This window comes from Vulpes vulpes, chromosome 12 (assembly GCF_048418805.1).
Source record: "Vulpes vulpes isolate BD-2025 chromosome 12, VulVul3, whole genome shotgun sequence".
NCBI lineage: Eukaryota > Metazoa > Chordata > Mammalia > Carnivora > Canidae > Vulpes > Vulpes vulpes.
This window is the reverse complement of record NC_132791.1, coordinates 106,440,810-106,448,763: the sequence shown is the minus strand read 5'-3', so window position 1 is coordinate 106,448,763 and position 7,954 is coordinate 106,440,810.

The following is a 7,954-nucleotide window of genomic DNA, read 5'->3' as shown; positions in this document are numbered from 1 at the left end:
TCCAAAGTATATATCACCCCAAAACTGTTTATCCATTCACTAATTGATGGACTTTGGGGCTGTTCTGAGTTTTTGGCTACTACAAATACAGCTGATAAGAATATTAATGCACAAGTCTTTGTATGGACATCTGCTTCCGCATGAGTAAGTACCTAGGAAAGGCTGGATCATAAGGGAAACTTATGTTTAATTTTTTTTACTTTTATTTATTTATTCATGATAGACAGAGAGAGGCAGAGACACAGGCAGAGGGAGAAGCAGGCTCCATGCAGGGAGCCCAGTGTGGGACTTGATCCCCGGTCTTCAGAATCACGCCCTGGGTTGAAGGCAGGCGCTAAACCACTAAGCCACCCAGGGATCCCCCTTTATGTTTAATTTTTATTTTATTTTATTTTATGTTTAATTTTTAAAGGAACTGCCGAACTATTTTCCAAAGTGGTTGTACCATTTTACATTCCGACCGGCAATGAGGAAGAGTTCCAATTCCTCTATACCCTCACCAGCACTTAAGATGGTCACTCTTGGGACAACTGGGTGGCTCAACAGTTGAGCATCTGTCTTCAGCTCAGGGCGTTCCCGGGGCCTGGGATCGAGTGCTGCATTGGGCTCCTTGCGGGGAACCTGCTTCTTCTCCTATGTCCTGCCTCTCTCTGTGTGTCTCTCATGAATGAATGAATGAATGAATGAATGAATAAATAAATAATTTTTTTAAATAAATATTTTTTTTAAAAAGATGGTCACTCTTTTTACTTATAGTCATTCTAATAGATATGTTGTGGTTTCTCACCATGGTTTTAATATGTATTTCCCTAATAGGCAAAGATGCTGATGAGCATCTTTTCCTGTGCTTGTGGTCCGCGTATTTCCTTATGTGGAATGTCTACACAAACATTTTACCCATTTGAATTGGATTATTTCTTCTTCTTCTTCTTCTTCTTCTTCTTCTTCTTCTTCTTCTTCTTCTTCTTCTTCCTTCTTCTTCTTCTTCTTCTTCTTCTTCTTCTTCTTCTTCTTCTTCTTCTTCTTCTAATCTCTTTTATGTTCTGCATACAAGTCCATTATCAGGTGTATCCTTTGCAAGTATTTTTTCTCCACTTTTTGCCTTGTCTTTTCATTATTCTCTGACAATATTTGGATAACCAGAAACTTTTAATTTTGATATCAAATTTGTCAATTTGTTCTTTTTGAATTTTTCTTTTTGTGTCTTATATAAGATATTTCTGTCTAACTCAAGGTCACAGAGGTTTTATCCTATGTTTTCCTATCTTATGTTTTATCCTATGTTCTTCTAGAGAAGTTTTATCATTTTAGATTTTTACCTTCAGATTTATAATCCATTATAGGTCAATTTTTGTGTGAAATGTGAAGAATGGACCAAAGTTCTTTGTCATTTCTTTAATCTTTATTTCTCTTTTGCATATGGATAGCCAATATTTTCACAGCCATATTAAAAAAAATTATACTGAAGTGGAATAAGTGAGATAGATTTCTGATTTTTTTTTTGTGAAAAACAGTTGTCTACATATGTCTGGTCTCACTCACATACATCTGGACTCACTATTCTATTGTGTTGATGTATTTTCTATCTTTATACCAATACCAAACTATATTAACTACTGTAGCTTCATAATAAGTCTTGAAATCAGTTAGCATTCACCTTCCAACTTTTTTCTTCTATTGCAAAATTTGTTTTGCTGTTTTAGGTCCTCTGCATTTCTGTATGAATGTTAGAGTCACTTTATTAATTTCTACAGAAAAGCCTGTTGAGATTTTGATCAGAAATGCATTTAACTTGGGTAGAACCAACAATTTAACAATATTTACTATCCCCACCCATGACCAAGGCATACTTCTCCATTTATTTAGGTCTTCTTTAATTTCTTTCAGCAATGTTTTCTCATTTTTAGTGGGCAAGTCTGTCCTATTGTTAGTCGGATTTCTCCCTAAGTATTTTATAATCTGATACTATGGTAAAAAGTCAGCATTCTGCTAAACACCGAAGGGAATAATCTTCAACTTCCCAGGATTCTCCCTGTGGGCAGTGTTCTCCTTTTTTGGTACTCTGTCCTGCAAAGTGGCCTTGGTCTCCCTGAACCTTTGGCTTTGTCTGTTCAAAGGGAGACAGGAAGTCTACCAAGTGTTGCCTGAATTCCCTGTCCATGAGCCACAGCCTGGAAACTCTCTCAAGGCAGTAAACTGGGGCAACCTTATGGCTTGGTTCATTTATTTCCCATCTCTCAGGGCAATCTCTGTCCTTGTTTCCTATAATTTGTTTCAAGTATTTTATCCGGTGGTTGTTGTTTCAGGCAGAGGGTCAATCTGGTCACTGTGACTCCATCTTGGGCAGAAGCAGAAATCTATCTCATAAATATTTAAATATCAACTCTCCCATTTTAAGAAACAATCAACATTTAAAAATATTTCTTTATCCTCAGCTACTGCCTTTTTTCCTCCTCCAGCCATGTTTCCTGGAAAAGTTGTCTGTATTCCATTTCTTTACTCAGTTGACTCCAATCTAGCTTTTGTTCTCCCTTCACTAAAGCAAATGTTTGTTTTGTTTTGTTTTTAAGTTTATTTAAGTAATCTCGACACCCATTGTGGGACTCCAACTCAGCCCCGAGATCAGGAGCAGCATGCTCTTCCCACTAAGGTAGCCAGGTGCCCCGAAGCAGTTTTTAAATTAAGAAGAGCTAAGACTTTTATGTCTCTAAAGCTGGTGAACAAGTCAGGATTCATCTTACTTGGCCTTTCCATCTATTTGACCATTCCCTCATCCTTGGATCCTCTCTGTCTGGATTTGATAACACCATGCTCTTCCACTCTCCCTCTTTTGACATCTCTTTCATGGGTTCCTTTGTAGGTTCATCCTCATCTATCAAGGCCAGTAAATTCTTGCATCTCTCTAGGTTCTACATAGACCTCCTATTTTCTCTATGATCTATATTGCCTCCCTGGTCCTTAAAGACTTTGGCTGTCTCTCTTTTGACCTTAAACTTTCTAGTTGGGTTCTACTTTCCAGAGGGTCTCTTGGCTCAGGTGTAAGACCCTGCGGGAAAAGCATCCCATGATGGGAGCCAAAACTAACCCCTCAAGCATAAGGATTGCCCTGAGCCAGTAAGACACAATACTCTGTGTGACTGACCCCAAGGCAATGATTGACCTGACCTTTCTTGCTCACTTGTGCATACCCAGCCAACTTTGACCCATATTTTCCTGTAAACCTGGAACTGTTTTTGGCATTTTGGAGACAGTCATTGAGATGCTCCATCAGCTATCTTTCCCCCATGTTGGACTCGGTGAAATAAATTCCTATCTTGTTTCATTGTCACTCATTTCTCTGACTGTAGATTTTGTCAGCAGCAAGTGGCTGAACCTGGTCTGTTTGGGACCCCTGGAACCGGGTGTCCTTGTACCCCTGCACTTGGCTACAGTTCATCTCATGAAAATTCACAACTTCAAATATAATTCAGTTGCCTACTCAACATCTACACATAGTTGCTGAAAAATGCGTCATAAACTCAACATATTAAAATTAAACTCACGATATTCTCCCAAATGTGGTCTTCCTTTCTTCTTGGAAAAAAAAAAAAAAAAAGACAGTAAAGGTAGATTATGCTGTGTTTCTGTGAGTGGCATTATCATCCATCTAGTTATATAGGTCAGAAGCCCAGAGAGCATTCTTGGTCCTTTCTACCACCTCAAGCTCCTTATTTCATATATTACCTCTATCCTACCACTTTGTGGCAAACTATCATTTCCTATTAGTGAATTGTACTGACTCATTACTGAAGAGGTTCATTTTGCTATCTCTCCTAGGGGTTGTTTGCTTCAATATAGTTTATTTTTATTTTTTTTAATATGGTTTAAAAATTAAAACAATGATATAATATTTGGAGGGAAAGAAAGAAACCACATTTATATCATTTTTCTTACAGTATATTGTTTTAATTATTATTTTTCTTATTTATTGTTGTTAATCTCTTACTGTATCTAATTGTAAATTGCATTTTACCATAGGTATGTATGCTTTAAAAAAATCTAGTATATATAGGGTTTGATACTATCCATGGTTTCAGGAATCCACCAGAAGTCTTGAAATATATCTCCTGCAGAAAAGGGGGGGGGGGGATGGCTACTATACAGAACTCAAATTTTAATATTCCTGGGACGGGGGGTAAGGGAAGGAGATAAGTGGAAGGCAAATAATTCCTTTTATTCAAGTGACAAAGAAGTTGTGACTTCACTTCCTGTATAGCCTTGGTACCTCATTCTTGCTTGTGTAAGTTTTGAGTCCCAAGGATTGTTTTGATCTGGAACAGTTAAAAATTTTTTGTACGGTTTTGTGGCTTCTTTGCTAATATGATAACTTTACAAGTTTCCTGGCCTTCATTCTGTTTCTTCTAGTCAGTGTTATATGCCAGTAACTATATGTAAATCTCTTCAGTAAGAGTAATTCTCTACCTTGATTACTTACTGTGCTTCCTCACCAAGTTTATGAGTTCCTTTGAAGTGAGCTGTGCTAATAGGGTTGGGTGAAAAGGCCACAACCCTTCATCCCATCTTTCCTAAAGGTCAATTTCTTTCCTGAGCTTCTCTCTTTCTTACAATATTTGTTGAAGGCAGCCCACAGTAACCAGCACACACTAACATCCGGGCTCTTTCTGGGCCTCACCCCTCGAGCTGTACTCTCGGTCTTCATGGGGCTGCCTTCTGAGTTAGCACAGGCAAGTGTGTGCCAAGTACTTTGCCTTTGGATTACTCCAAATAATCCAAATGTAATCCAAATCCAAATGTAAATACCTTTCCCAGCCTTCATTACCAGTTCTCTTGTCATTGCACTGCTAAGCCAATATCATGTGTCCTAGCAGGGTTATTATTTTTTTTTTGAGATGGCAACACTCTATTTCAAGGTCCAAAATCTTGTGCAAGTCAAGGTATGCTAATTGCTCTATAAGACAGTCCCCAAAATTTCTGTCTCATAGCACAGTGAAATTCACTTGTTGCTCCTGTAGTGGCCCAACGTGAATAGTCCTAGTCCCGTGCTTCTCCTGCATGGCCTTTCTCCAAACTGAGCATTAGGGACCTCATTCTAGAGGCTCTACCAATTCTCACTTTCTCTCTCTCTCTCTCTCTCTTGATTTTTCACATGGTTTTATTATCTTATTCAAATAAATTAAAAATTTTGTTTCATCATGGTAAGTATACTCTTTAATCCCCATCACCTATCCCCCCCTCCCCCTGCCTCACCTCCTCTCTGAAAACCATCAGTTTATTCTCTAAGAGTCTGTTCCTTGGTTTCTTTTTTTTTCTTTGCTCCGTTGTTTTATTTCTTAAATTCCAATGAGTGAGAACATATATTTGTCTTTCTCTGACTGACTTATTTCATTTAGCATTATACCCTCTAGCTCCATCCATGTCGTTGCAATTGGCAACAACACTCTTTTAGTCACTGTTATATGCCAGTTCTGAAACGACATTTCATTCTTTTTTATTGCTGAGTAATATTTCATTGTATGTATACACACTACACTGTCTTTATCCATTCATGTATCCATTCATCTATCAATAGATGACACTTGGGCTGCTTCCATAGTTTGATCATTGTAAATAATGTTGCAATAAACATAGGGATGCATGTATCCCTTGGAATTAGTGTTTTTTTATTTTGGAGGTAAATACCTAGTACTGCAATTACTGGATCATAGAGTAGTTCTATTTTTAAGCTCTTGAGAAAGCTTCATACTGTTTTCCAAGAGTGGCTGCACCGGTTTGCATTATCCCCAACAGTGCACGAGGGTTCCTTTTTCTCCACATCCTGGCCAACACCTGTTGTTTCTTATGTTGTTGATTTTAGCCATTCTGACAGGAGTGAGGTGATATCTCATTGTAGTTTGGGTTTGCATTTCCCTACTGATTAGTGATGTTGAGCGTCTTTCCATGTATCTGTTGGCCATCTGGATGTCTTCTTTGGAGAACTGTCTGCTCATGTCTCTTGGGGCCCTGCTATCTCTTAATGTCTCTCTGAATCTTCTGCATCCACCTGGCAAGGAATACAGTAAAGGTTTCAGTGGCCCAGGCTCAGAGGTGGGATACATGCTTCTGTCAAGAGTAGCTGGGACTTATTTACATGCTGCATCTCGTTGGAGTAAATCGAGCAGATATAGTCTTGCTGTGTTCCTAGGAAGAAGAAATGGGTTTGCTGAACATCTAGCCAGAATCTACCAAAGCAAGAACAATTTTCTTTTTTAAAAAAAGATTTATTTATTTATTTATTTATTTATTTATTTATTTATTTATTTCAAAGAGAGATCAAGAGAGAGAGCATGAGTAGTGGGGAGCTACAGAGGAAGAGGGAGAAGTAGATTGAGTAGGGATCCTGGGATCATGACCTGAGCTGAAGGTAGATGCTTGGTTGACTGAGCCACCCATGTGCCCCTCAAGAACAATTTTCATTATTATTACAGATACCTGAAAATGAGAGCACATTGTCCCTGAAAGTTCTTGGTGGTGGATAACCATCTATCCAATAGACCAAAGGCAGTTACGTGTTGGGAGCAAGTTGGACTAGATAATCTTGGAGGTCTCTACCAGCTTCCTGATCAGAGAAGACAAAAAGTCAACTAATAACCACAGCAACAAAAGATAATTAATATGTTCACAAATCATGGTCCCATTTGACCTTATATTCTTAAAGCCAATTAGCTGTTTACATAAGGTTCTCACTGTGATGAGAGGTAATAACAAATGTCTAGTGATCCTGGCTAGATTTCTGAATTTCAGACATACTTGAGGAAATGTGAGTGCACTTTGGTTTATTATTATCTATAAACAGGCCAAAATATTTACTTAATAATTGCCTCTGGGAATTAAAATATAAACCAAACCACAGTGAATACATTTACTAATTGCCAGCCTCTGTTGAACCCTTAGCTATGGAGTTAACACCATCCTATGAGTGGGAGCTGCCTTAATAAAGCAGTCTTTGACCTATGATCACAAAATATCAAGGGGTCTCATAAAAAGATTTCACCAGTCTAAGAATTTGGGGAGCAGTTTTCTTTAAAGGGAGGCTTTATTGTTCTGAATTCTTTTCTAGCCAACTACCTCTGTCATATGAAAACTTGGTCATTATAAGCACAAGAAAATATGGCAAATGCAGGAAGTTCCTAAAAGGAATAGAAGGAGTTGCTACCTTCTATAGTGTTTTACACTACACCTTTAAAAATATATTTTATATTTATATATTTTATATTTATCTATTTATATTATAAAGCACACTTGTTTTTTTCCCATCATCAAAAGACTATTGACTGAGTTTTTAGTTGTACTAAGTGTATAGGGCACTGGAACTTAACAAGAGTAAGAATTAGTTCTTTTCACCAGGAGCTCTTAGTCTAGTAGAGGGATCTAAGCATGGGGGAAAATGTGTTGGAAATCTCTACAAAGTACAACAGGGCATAAAACATGAAGTGATTATTTCCAACTATGGGATCAGGAGGCTAAGAACAGAGAAATTTCATAGAGAGGGTAATGATTGAGCTGAATCACTCCTCTTACCTAATGACAACTTCCCAGGCAGGTAGATACTATTCCCTTCATTCAGATGAAGAGATTGAGGCTCTGTGTAGTCATATAACTTGTCTAAGCAGAGTTGGGAGTTGATTCTAGGTCCCTTGCCCTTTTTGCCCCATCACACTTATACAAACTATATATAGGTTGCTAAATTATAGAGACACAGCAGAGTTATAGGGCCCAGTTTTAAAGCTCAGCTGATAACACTAATATCTGCCTTTATTTCCCCCCTCATTAGGTTAAGTTCTTTTTTTGGGACAAGGCTAGTGAAGTTCTGTTTTGAGGAGACAAATCCTTTGTGGCTGGAAATTCTCATGCAGGCCTCCCCATCACCATCATATCCCTGCCCTTGCCCCCCCCCCCCCCACACACCCCTCAGGTT